Raw genomic sequence first — 13,846 nt, forward strand, 5'->3', positions numbered from 1 at the left:
CTTTCCCTTCAAAGGATGTAGCACAAAACTGTGAGCACAAAACACATCCCCAAGGGCTCACATCTGGGCCAGTGCCCCAGCAGATTATTCAGGGGCTGTGGAAATTAAGACTTCAAATTCTAGACCAAATGTTAAGTGGATATTCAACTGCAAATGTGTCTGCTTTGCATTCTCTCAGGACTGTAGTATTCATGTGCTAATCAGAACTTGCCAAAACAATGTTGATCATTAGGAGCTAAGATCAGAATAAATTGTCAATGCAGAGAAAATTCCAGAAACCAAGAGCAAACACACTTCCCTACCACTTCCAAATCTGTTATGCCTTCCCTTGAACTATCAAAGGATGTGTACACAAGATAAATCTGAGATTGCAAAGCTTCACCTCCACACACAAACCTCTCAGCAGCATTAACCTCCAAAGTCTTGGTGAACTGTAAGCACTGCCCTATTTCATGCATGTGTGTCTTTTTCAAACAAAATGCTAAAACTGAGGATCTATCCCAGAGGGTCCCAAACTTTCTAGGTTCATGGTGCCCTCAGTCTCAGTAATTATTTCCCAGCATTCCAGGCCAAAAGAAGTAACTAACAATTCAGTTTATTAAGTAGTTAGTTCTCATGCAATTTAACACACTTGTGTTTTATTTACTAACTTAATAGCCAGTTGAAAAAAGGATGCACATAAATGGAAAGAAAAACAGTATTTCATGCTCAACCACAGCCACTTACTACTGGGATGTGTGTGATTGGTCAGGTGCTCGTATTGTTGGGCACTGCTTTTAGGTCGAGGCAGGGGGGGAAGCCCAGGGCTGATGCAAGCATCTGCAATGCCCCTGAATCCTGCCCAGACTTCCAATTTTTTTAAATATAACCAAAGAGTCTGGAATATAATTGGTGGGCAGAGTTATGACATTACTGGCACCTGTCACAGAGACATCTCCAAGACATTGAGCCACCAATCAGTGTGTGCCAAAGTGTCCTGGAGCTCACCCCTTCCTGTTCTGCCCTGGGTCCAACCCTCTCCTGTTCCTCCCCTTAAAAGGACCCCCAGACCAGCCACGTGCTGCTGATCCTTCATGTCCAAGAGGCAGCCCGGCTGGGCCTATCCCCCCTCCCAACTCCTTCAATTCTGATTTCTCTACCTCCGTAATGAGTCCCGTTCATTACTGGGGAATAAACTTTACTTTAAAATATCTTGGTGGTCAGTTTCCTGTGCCTCAAATCTTACAACTGCCACACTCATTTCCTGGGTAGAAGTAGTTGATCATTGCATCTGGTCCTGATGCCAGCCAGGGCATCATTCTGTCTGGTTTCATGAAGCTGTGGTCAGTAGAGTCATTCAGCTTTCATCACCTAAGGGCTGAAACACAACCAAGGTCAAGATATCTTTAGCCCTGGTCGGTGTTCCAAGTATTTAGAGCATCAGCCCACCCACAGAAAGGTCTCAGGTTTGATTCCCAATCAAGAAAAAGTGGCCCAGCCCTGGTCAGGGTGTGTGCAGGAGGCAATCAATTGATGTGTCTCTCTCACATACATGTTTCTCTCCTTTCTTTTTGTCTCTCCGCTCCCTCCACTGTCTCTAAAAATTAATGGAAAAAAATATCCTCTAGTGAGGATTCATTTAAAAAAAAAATTAAATGTTATCATTAGTTTGCTTGAAACTCTGTTCTTTAACAAACAAAACTGAGGCTTTATTCTTTTCTTTATTTAAATTCTTTGTTGTTTAAAGTATTGCATAAGTGTCCTTTGTCCCCCACTGACCTCTCCCTGGCAACCCCCCCACCCCATCTGTGTCATTGGTTTTGCTCATATGCATGCATAGAAGTCCTTTGATCTCTTACCCCCTCACCCCCTGCCTTCCTTCATAGGTTGAACAATTTGTTCGATACTTCTATGACTCTGGTTCTATTTTGGTTCCTCAGTTTATGTTGTTCATTATATTTCACAAATGAGTGAGATCATGTGATATTTATCTTTCTCTGACTGGCTTATTTCACTTAGCATAATGCTCTCCAGTTCCATCCATGTTGTTGCAAATGGTAAGAATTTCTTCTTTTTTACCACAGAATACTATTCCATTGTATAGATCTACCACAGGTTTTTAATCCACTCATCTGCTGATGGGCACTTAGGTTGTTTCCAAATCTTAGCTATGGTGAATTGTGCTGCTATGAACATAGGGGTGTATACATCCTTTCTGATTGGTGTTCTGTTTTCTTAGGATATAGTCCTAGAAGTAGGATTACTGGGTCAAATGGAAGTTCCATTTTTAATTTTTTGAGGAAACTCCATACTGTCTTCCACAATGGCTGTACCATCTGCATTCCCACCAGCAGTGAAGGAGGGTTCCTTTTTTTCCGCATCCTCTCCAGCACTTGTCATTTGTTGATTTGTTGATGATAGCTATTCTGACAGGTATGAGATGGTGTCTTATTGTTGTTTTGATTTGCATCTCTCAGATGATTAATGACTTTGAGCATGTTTTCATATGTCTCTCAGCCTTCTGTATGTCCTCTTTGAAAAAGTGTTTACGTAAGTCCTTTGCCCATATTTTGATTGGATTGTTTATTTTCTTTTTGTTAAATTGTATGAGTTCCCTGGAAATATAGGAGATTACACCCTTATCAAAATAACATTATCAAATATGTTCTCCCATGCAGTGGGCTTTCTTGTTGTTTTGTTGACGGTTTCTTTTGCTGTGCAGAAGCTTTTTATTTTGACATAATCCCATTTGTTTATTTCTTCCTTCGTTTCCATTGACCTAGGAGCTGTATGGCAAATATATTGCTATGACAAGTGTTTGCTATTTTGCTGCCTATGGCTTCTTCTAGGATTTTTATGGTTTCCTGTCTTATGTTTAAGTCCTTTATTCATTTTGAGTTTATTTTTGTGTATGGTGTAAGTTGGTGGTCTCATTTTATTATTTTTTTTTTTTTTGCACATATCTGTCCAATTTTTCCAACATCATTTATCGAAGAGACTGTCTTGATTCCATTGTATGTTCTTGCCTCCTTTGTCAAATATCAATTGAGCATAATGGCTTAGGTCAATTTCTGGGTTCTCTGTTCTATTCCATTGGCCTATATGTCTGTTCTTGTGCCAGTACCAGACAGTTTTGAGAATAGTGGCTTTGTAATATAGCTTTATATTTGGTATTGTGAGCCCTCCAACTTTGTTCTCTTTCTCAAGATTGCTGCAGCTATTAGGGTTTTTGTTTTGTTTTGTTTTTTATTCCAGATGAATTTTTGGAGAGTTTGTTCTAGGTCTTTAAAGTATGCTGTTGGAATTTAAATGGGTTGCATTGAATCTATAGATTGCTTTAGGTAGTATGGACATTTTAATGATGTTGATTCTACCAATCATGAACACAGTATATTCTTCCATTTGTTCATGTCTTCCTCTATCTCTTTTTTTCAGCGTTTTATAATTTTCTGAGTACAGGTGCTTTACCTCCTTGGTTAAATCTATTCCTAGGTATCTTAATTTTTTGTTGCAATGGTAAATGGGATTTTTTTTTTTTTTTTTTTTTTTTAGTCTTTCTGTGAGTTCATTATTTGTGTATAAAAAAGCCATAGATTTCTGGGTATTAATTTTGTATCCTGCTACATTGCAGAATTCATTTATTAGTTCTAAAAATTTTCTGATTGAGTCTTAAGGTTTTTCTATGTACAGTATCAAGTCATCTGTGAATAATGACAATTTTACTTCTTTTCCAATTTGGATGCCTTTTATTTCTTCTTCTTGTCTGATCGCTTTGGCTAGCAGTTCCAGTACTATATGGAACAGGAGTGGTGAAAGTGGGCATCCCTGTCTTGTTCCTGTTCTTAGGGGAAATTGTTTTAGTTTTTGCCCATTGAGTATGATATTGGTTGTAGATTTGTCATATAAGGCTTTTATTATGTTAAAGTATGATCCCTCTAGTCCCACTTTGCTGAGAGTTTTTATCAGGAATGGGTGTTGGATTTTGTCAAATGCCTTGTCTGCATTGATGGATATAATTACGTGATTTTTGTCTTTCAATTTGTTTATGTGATGGTTATTGATTTGTGAATATTATATCAGCCTTGCATCTCTGGAATAAATACTACTTGGTCATGGTTTATGATCTTTCTAATGTGCTGCTGGTTCCAATTTGCTAGAATTTTGTTGAGGATTTTAGCATCTATATTCATCAGGGATATTGGCCTATAATTTTCTTTCTTTGTAGTGTCTTTATCTGGTTTTGGGATTAGGGTAATGCTGGCTTCATAGAAAGAGCTTAGAGGTGTTTCTTCCTCTTGAATTTTTGGAACAGTCTGAAAAGAACAGGTTTTAGTTCTTTGAATGTTTGGTAAAACTCCCATGAGAAGCCATCTGGCCCCAGGCTTTTGTTTGCTGGAGGCTTTTTGATGACTGCTTCAATTTCCTCCTTAGTTATCAGCCTTTTGAGATTTTTTTATTCTTCTTGATTGAGTTTTAGAAGGTTATATTTTTTCTAGGAATATGTCCATTACCTCTAGGTTGGTTAGTTTGTTGGAGTAGCCTGAGATTTTATTCTTAAAACAGTTTGACCCAGACCAGAACCTGATGCTTTGAGGGCTTAATGATAAAGGGGGTGGACTTGCATGTGTATAAAGGTGGAAGGGTCTGGTTGAAAAGAAGCAAGTGAGTCATGGTGCTATTGGGCTAAACAAAGCTAGATTGAATTTAGAAGAAAAAAAAAATACATGCAGTTCCTGTGCAGTTACAAGGGGAGATGCCCAGGGGGAAATGAATAATTCTTAGAGGTGGCTTACAGTCTCCCCCTAATGTATTGTGATGCCCATGTGCCTTGGCACTCAGTTTGGGAATTACAGACTACCCCAAGACAAAGGTGGGGAAGACATAGGTTCCTCAAAAGTTGGGAATGTGGTATTAAGTGGCAGATGATGGGAATTGGGGGACTTCACCTTAATACCAAGTAATCAGGAATTTCCAAAAATCTGTACATCTGAATTTTAATGTTAGTAGCAGAAGACCATTACTGCAAAAACTATTGGAGCATTCAAAATGCTTTGTTCTAGAAAGTAAGACATATTAAACATCAAAGAATGTTTAAAGTAGGAGGCATGCTAGAGATAAGATAGTCCAGCTCCTCTATTTTAAAAACAGGGAATAACTAACATTATTTAACTCATACAAGTGTAAGTCATGATCCTAAATGCTTTACTGCATTAACTCACTAATCCACACCACAATCCCATGTGATGCCATGATTATCCTCCCTTTACAGATGAGTAAACTGAAACACAGAGAGTTTAAAAAATTTGCCTGGGATTATACCCAACCACCATGTAGAGAAACTGTCATCAGACTTCAGACCACCTGGCCCCAAAGTCCAAGGAAATAGACCCTGAGAAGATTCTTCACTAGCTATTTGGTCCAGTATGTAATAAGTTGCAAAGTGCTTTCAAATCAAATACCTCCTCTAAAAACATAAAACTGTAAAGGGAGAAGGACAAAGCTTATACCCAATTCCAAGGGGGAAAACTGAAGCTGAGTAGGGTCCAGTCCAAGGTCGAGGTGCTAGTGAGTGAAGGTATGGGGCAAGCTCGGCCTTCTGACTCCAAGTCTAGGGATCAGGCCGCTATACCACCTTTGGGTGATGTTTTCTCTCATATATTCTCTAAGATAATACAAGTGACTTCTTAGAGAAAAATTAAAGGACTACTACTGTTTACTAATCTTCAGGAAGAATAATAAAGGCTTTACATCATTGCCAAGCATTTTTTTTAACTAAAAAAAAATTATTGAAATCAAATTTTTAAAGATTGAGAGGTTTGGAAAGAGAGGTATGAAAGAAAATAAAATCCTGACTTTCCATATAAGAAATCAATAAAGAGACACATCAAGAAATATCAGTACATACACATATTTTGTACAGTGGAGATAAATAACCAAAGACAAGGTTAATGAGTAGTCAAAACTCCAAGGGAGCAACTTTAAAGGTGGGGCAAAAAGAGCAAAGAATTGCTATTTATTTTTATATAAACTTTTGGTACTCTGTAGAGAGTGCCTGGGAAGACACATGGGCATTTCTTTAAATCAGGGGTCCTCAAACTTTTTAAAGTGGGGGCCAGATCACGGTCCCTCAGAGAGCTGGAGGGCCGGACTATATGAACTACTAATTCCTACTGTAACACCTCGGCTGCGCTCACTGCCCAAAAAACCTGGCGGGCCGGATCAGACTCCTCTGTGGGCCGCATGTGGCCCGCGGGCCGTAGTTTGAAGACCCCTGCTTTAAATTGTCAGCTGAATCCAGGGTAGTAGGCAAAGCCACATTCTGGAAACACATTCTGCCAAAAGGCAAAAGTATTGTCAGCTTCACCTTCATTTCTGCCCAGGTGCTGGGGAGTGGATTTTATTACGTAAATACAGCCAAGCACCAGAAATGAATATGACTAGGGCCCACCTAGAAGTGATGATTTACAAAGAAGCTACAAGAATGCACATATTCCCCTTTCCTTGTCCTTTAGTAAAACTTCCTGGTATTTGGGGTATAAAATAAACACTCTGTATGGCTCTGGGTCATTTGCCTAGCATTTTGCTAAGCACTTTACTTCATGAAGTCCTCTCGGCAACCTTTCAGGATGCGTGCTTTCCCTCTTTCTAAAGATAGGGAAACTGGAGCTCGGAGGAGTCCAGTCACTTGGCCAGGGTCCTTCAGCTAAGGAAGACCTGGTTAGCAGATTGTCTGGACCCTAAAAACAAATGTACCCTTCACCACTGTGCAGATTTTACAAAACCTGATCTGTAAAACAATATGCTTCAATCCCAGGAACTAAAGAGAGTTTTCACTGGCAGTCCTGGGGGAAAAAGTTATCTTGCTTGCTATGAAATACAATTGTGACTTTGTAATCACTATTTTCTTTATTTGGAAAATGGTGGAAACAACTGGAATGATAGTGTGAAGAGGTCAGGAGACTGGGCCTTTATTTAACTTGGCTTCTTGTGTAAGCATGCAGTGGAATTTAAGGAGATAAAATGTCACTCAGAACATTTGCAGGGAGAGAAGCTTAGGAAAATAAAAGAAAATAAACATGTATTTAACCCTTCTGGTGCACTACAAGCCTGACCCCATTTCCTCCTCACATCTGCCAGCCGGGTGAGCATTTTCCTGGTTTACAGGTGAGCAAAACCTGCAGCTGGGTTGGAGAGGAACTGCTAACCACCCACAGTGACACGGGTTTGGGATGGGGTTTGACTCTCAATCCTGAGCTCGTTTACCTGACAAACTCCCAGGCCAAAGAAACTCAAAGTACAGACATTACAGAGTGATTATTTGTGCAAATATACAAATTAACAAAACAAGAGAAAAATATCCTGAGACAATTTCTAAATTGTAAGTAAAGGATCAACAACACACAATTTCAAGATCTTGTTTCACATATACACAAAGATGTAAACAAACCCACTCAGGACATTCAGAGGCAGGTCAGTCTGGTCAGAGAGGGCTGTGATCTTTCCATCTCCCAAGAAGCCAAAAGTTTGTTTCTTATATCACCTTAACCAGAAACCAAAATCAGGCCTATTATTGTTTCAAATACATTAAGTAATCAGTTCCTAAAGACAGTGCTTAGATTAAAATACAAAATAACAACAACACTCTGTTAAATATTAATATCAGTCATAAAGCCAAAGCCGGTTTGGCTCAGTGGTGGAGCGTCGGTCTGCGGACTGAGGGGTCCCGGGTTCGATTCTGGTCAAGGGCATGTACCTTGATTGCGGGCACATCCCTGGTGGGGGTGTGCAGGAGGCAGCTGGTCCGTGTTTCTCTCTCATCGACGTTTCTAGCTCTCTATCTCTCTCCCTTTCTCTCTGTTAAAAATCAATAAAATATATATTTTTTAAAAATAATATCAGTCATAAAGACTTTAAAATTTTGTAAATAATTATTACAAAGCATTGCTTTGTATAAAGATAAGTTCTAAAAGAATATTACCAAAAGAAAAGAGGAGGAAAAGGAAAGACGGAAGGAAGGAAGGAAGGAAGGAAGGAAGGAAGGAAGGAAGGAAGGAAGGGAGGGAGGGAGGGAGGGAGGGAGGGAGGGAGGGAGGGAGGGAGGGAGGAAGGAAGGAAGGAAGGAAGGAAGGAAGGAAGGAAGGAAGGAAGGAAGGAAAAAAAAGAGGGAGGGAGGAAGGGATGGAGGAAGGAAGGGAGGAAGAAAGGGAGGAAAGAAGGAAAAGAGGGAGGAAGGGAGATTGCATTCCATTCCTACACAACCTGTCAACAGTAAATGCAGGGCCTTTCTTGGCATTTGCCAGTACAGCCTATCAACCCTTGCTTTTTCTCCAATGGAAATTGACATATGTGTATTCAAATAAATGATGCCACTCAGGTACACAGGGAGAATGTGAAAGTCCCCATGCACATGGACTGACTCAGGACATACAGAAGAGAAATATGGCCAGTGTTGCTCAGTGGTTGAACATCGCCCTATGAATCAGGATATCACAGTTCAATTCCCGTCAGGGCACATGCCTGGGTTGTGGCTCAATCCCCAGTAGGGGGCATGCAGGAGGCAGCCTATCAATGGTCCTCTCTTATCATTAATGTTCCTCTCTCTTTCCCTCCCCTTTCCTCTCTGAAATAAATTTTAAAAAATATTTTAAAAAAATAAATATGAAGTATTCCATGGTGACCTTTACACTGGCACCCAAAAGGCAACTTTTTTACTTACTTTCCTTTCTGCTTTTTAAATTAATACCCACTACACGGGCTTATTTTTAGGATAAACTACTGATTAAATGATTATTAGTATCAGCATTATCATTCATATATCCATTTACCTATTTGCACTCTGTGTAAGGCTGGAAAGCCTGTCCCTCCAACCAAGGGAGCCTGTCCAGATAAGGACATGTATTAGAGCAGACTTGTTCTCATTTCTTAGAATGCAGTCACAACTATTAGAAGACACAAACTTAAGTACATGAATATTAAATCTGAATTCAGCATCTGGCTATTAAAAATAAGTTACTACCATCAACAAATCAACAAATGAGAAGTGCTGGCGAGGATGTGGAGAAAAGGGTAGAAATGCAGACTGGTACAGCCACTATGGAAAACAGTATGGCGTTTCCTCAAAAAACTAAATAGGGAACTACCATTTGACCCAGTGATCCCACTTCTAGGAATATATCCTAAGAATCCCAATCAGAAAGAATATATGAATATTTTCATAGCAGTGCAATTTACAATAGCTAAGATCTGAAAACAGCCCAAGTGCCCATCAGTAGATAAGTGGATAAAAAAAAAAAAATTGTGAAATATTTACACCATGGAATACTATGCAGTTGTAAAAAAAAATAAAAAAAGAAGGATCTCTTACCCTTTGAGACAGCATAGAGAGATGTGGAGAGTATCATGCTAAACAAAATAAGCCAGCCAGAGAAAGACAGATATCACACGATCTCACTCCTGTGTGGAATCTAATGAACAAAATAAAATGATGAACAAAATAGATCCAGAGACATAGAAGCATGGAACAGACTGATGAACCTCAGAGTGAAGATGGAGGTGGGTGGGTATAATCAAAGAACTTTTATGCACATATACATAACTCATGGACACAGTCAATAGTGTGGTGAAGGCCTGGGGAGGAGGAAGTACAGGTTAAAGGGGATAAATGGAGAAAAATAGGTACAGATATTTGTAATACTTTCAACAATAAAAATAATGTTTTTTTTAAATGAGTAAGTTACTACCACATTGAACTTTACATGTTTCTGTTCTGTTCTAATCTTTTTGAAAAATGTACAAGGAGGATTTAAAAAATCAAATTGATGGTGTCTGTTCCTATTCTGTTTCTTCTTGCATTAAAAATTAAATTAAATGTGATTGAAGCACAGGAAGAAGGGAGGGGTGGGTAAAACAGGTGTTACCATTTTAACAAGTGATGTCATATATTTTTAAGCATTCCCTTCCCCCAGAAATCACATGTGAAATAGAATGCTGAATATACCTCTAACAGATACCAGAAGCTTGGACATATACATGCTATTTTATGCAGTCAACTAACCCATATAAACCTTTTCTGTACAATTCTTTTGGTCCTTCGCACTTCCTCCTTGGCAGTAATTGAATTATATTAATTCATCACCAGTAGCAGACTGAATGACATAGAGATTATTTTATCTTTGCATCTCCAGAGTATTCCCTTTTGTGCTTTAGGACATAGCCTCATGATTACTATTTAAACGAATAAGTTAATCAAACATTCAATGAGTATTTAATGAACATCCAATTCTTTGGACAGTCCTGTCTTGACACTGTGGAAGACACAAAGAAATAGGAGAAATAATTTTCTGAATGTAACAATAGATCAGACTCAATAAACAGAACGACAGAGAGGTAACAAGTTATAGTAAAGCCTTCATGTTTAAGGATGAAAAGGAAAACGATAATCCCAAGAGAGTGGCCACCCTGTCCTGTTCCCATCCCAGAACCCTCCACAGTGTCCAGCATGACTGACTGCACCTGGCAGACGTCCAAAGATTGCTTGTGGATTGAATCAATGAATGTAACATAGGCTGTCAGATTTGAACGAGAACTTAGAGCCTATGAAGTCTAACCTCTTCATTTTACAGATAAGAGCTCTTTAGTGGGGTTCCTCCCACTCAGATCATCCTCCCTCGTCTCCATTTGTCAAGACCCAGGTCATACTTCATCTTCTTGGCAAAGTCTCTTCTAACTCTCTCCATGCAAAGTGACCTCATGGTCCTACGAATTCTCAGAAATCTTAGGGTTTTTTTCTTTCTTTCTTCTCCTTCCCCCTTTCTTCTCTTTATTCCTTTCTTCCCTTCTTTTTCTTCTTTTTCTTCCTTCCTTCCTTTCTTTGCTTTCTTCCTTACCTTCTTTCTCCCTTCCTTCCTCCCTTTCCTTCTTCTTCCTTTCTTATACATACTATTCACTTAGAATCTTTTAAATCATGAAACATTCCAAAAATGTAAAAAAGTACCAAAAAATCATCAAACAAAACCAAATATCTACATTTTGCCACACCTGTACCAGCTTCTTTATTTAAACATGTGTCTCAAAAATGCACCTGGGAGGATATATTCCTAGTATAGTGTGGTAGTTACCTCTGAGAAGGGAGGAAATGGGGAAGCAATCAGATGCAGCAAGGTCAGAAGTTGAGAGTTTAGCTATTAAATGCCTTGGAAAAATTAATAACAACAACAACATCCTGGAAACTGGTTCTTGTTCCCCCTGCAGACTACCCTGTACCCCTTTCCCACTTAACAGTCAGACCACACCATTCTCTCTGGCTGGGCACTATGACACAGCTCCTCCACGCTTAAATATTGTCTCAACAATCAGTTTGATTGCAAGCTCCCAGAGGGTAAGGGGCCACATCTTACCCACATTTGTCTTCCACTCAACACAGAGCCATATGGAACACATTGGAGGCTTATTTCATTTTATTAAACCACGCAGTTCCTGTGACTATGGCATATGCCTCATTTTTTTTTATTTTAATAAGGATCTCTCTCTCTCAAACTATTAACTTTGCAGTGTCTTCATTTATCATCTCATTCCACGTCTTCCCAAGAATGTGGTAAGTGTAGCAAGTCAAATTTACATGTGATCTGTAACTTGTTTCCAAGGGACTCCCATTACAATGAGGATGAAAAATTGCTGAAGGCAGTTTTCAACCCCATCTGTACATACCATGCTTTAGGGATTCATTAGACACATTTTCTTTGCTTATTTTGAAGATAAACTATCCCAACGTCTCCTGGTGGGGCAGATGTAATCTTCCCCAGCCGGATTCACTGCAGATGCTTCGTTCCATGATGGAATTGAATGTCTCAAAGGTCAATAACTCTTTCTATCATTTTTCATTAAAGTGCTTGGAGCGGGCAGTTCCTAGAGGAATAATTACTTGGAATCTGGCATATGATTCTTGTTCACCCCAATGAGTTAACCTTGAGCATTTCACTCCAAAGCCAGCCCTTGACAGGTTTTTGTGGGAATTTCACCTCACACCTTGGAACAACTGAAATGTCTTAGGAAAACCACGTTTCCAAAGTGAGAGTTCGAAGGCTGGGTGCAGAGACACAAAGTGCCTGATCACCATGCGTGAGGGTGAGCCGCCGTGCCAGATGGGGACTGGCAGAGGAGGTGGGGGAAGGGAGCAGGAAGCGTGCATGCTTTGTGAAATTGCTCTTGTTTCAAACCTTGATTTCCTATAGGTTCAGGGAGAGTCCAGCAAAGCTGTTATTATTCTGAACTCCAAAGTCTTGTAACACAATCCAGCTTCTAAGCACAACCTCAGTTCAAACCAGACACCTTGAGAGCTCAGCTGTCCTTCCTGGCCAGCAGAACCTCATAGTCCAAATTCAGTTCTTGTGGCCAAAGCTAATGGTCCCACAAGACAAAGGGCAGGAGCATGGGAAGTAGGAGTGAACACAGTTCATGTGATCTCATCATTTCAGGTTGTGCTCAAACTTGACTCATGGGGAGCATTGGGAGGTTCTCTGGCAGAGCCACAGAATCATCTAGATAACTCCTGGAGGAGATTTTGGTCCAGTTGGTCTATTAGTTAAAGTCTCTTTGGTGATCAATAATTAAAATTACTCAGACTAGTGTAAACCAGAAAGAAAACAAAGGAAGAAAGATGGGTTGGCTCAAGTAAGAAAAGGCAACTGAATGACCCAGGCCTGCCAAGGTTAGGAGCCACCCAACCCCACAGCCTCAAGGAACTTTTCTGTAAAGTGGTTTTGCCCAAAGGAAATAAAGTTCCAACCACATGTGTAATTTCAAATTTTCTAGAAGATGCATTTTTAAAAGTAAAAAGAGACAGGAGGAATTAATTTCAATAATATATTGTTAACTTGGTCTTTCTAAAATATTATCATTTTATCATTTCAATGTATAACCAAAGAGTTATTAATGAGATATTTTTAAAATTCATATTAAGTCTTTGAAATCCAGGTTGTACTTACACGCATAGCTCATCTCAGTTTGCACTAACCACACTGCAGGAGCTCATTAGCATATATGGCTGTTGTATTAGGCTAAGCAGCTCTAGAATACCGCCATTGACCAACTTATTACCAGCAATGCCTGATGTCAGTGGATCTTAGTTCAAAATTCCAAATTGCGGGGAGTCAGAGATGTGATTGGGCCAGATAGTATCCTGGCCATGGTTGGATTGATGAGTCAGGGCAGGGAAGGGCCGCTTACTACAGACATGGCTGCTGAGTCCAGACTCAGAAAAGGGGAGCCAAGCAGCTAACTCAGGAAGTGGCAGCCAGAGGAGATTTGGGGTTCACACAAGAGTTTATTTTCTGCTCTGTGGATAATTTATGGTGGGGCAGACCTGAGCTATTACTCATCTTTTTTACAGATTAAGAACTGAGACCCATGCAGCAAGTAAAGCAAGCAGTCTGGCACTGCGCCAACGAAGGAGACTGGAAATTATGTGGCAGGATGTCCTGCCAGTAAATAAATATTGCAAGGCCATGGAACTTTACTCAATACAGCAATTTCTGAGATCATTGGCCGAATTGCCGCCATAGAGAATGTTTCTACTAAAGATGGAGGTCGATTGTATTACTTGTGGGAAACAGTGATGGATGAAAGAACCCAAGTATTTGTACCTCTATATGGAGAAAGCAAAGACAAGAAATATCAAGAAGAGGTTCCGGTCTATGTGCCAAAACGTATGCATTCAAAGAATGATGTTATAGGCCAGCCCACAAGAAACTGGGGACGGGTGGACAGGTGGAAAAGGTAACTGCATTCTCTGCCAATGAAGTAAAAGCTTTAATTCATACTTTGTTCTAGAATACATAAAGAAGAGCAGCTGCCCTCTCACAGTTCTGGA

This window comes from Pipistrellus hanaki, assembly GCF_964339955.1.
Source record: "Pipistrellus hanaki genome assembly, chromosome: 3".
Classification (NCBI taxonomy): Eukaryota; Metazoa; Chordata; class Mammalia; order Chiroptera; family Vespertilionidae; genus Pipistrellus; species Pipistrellus hanaki.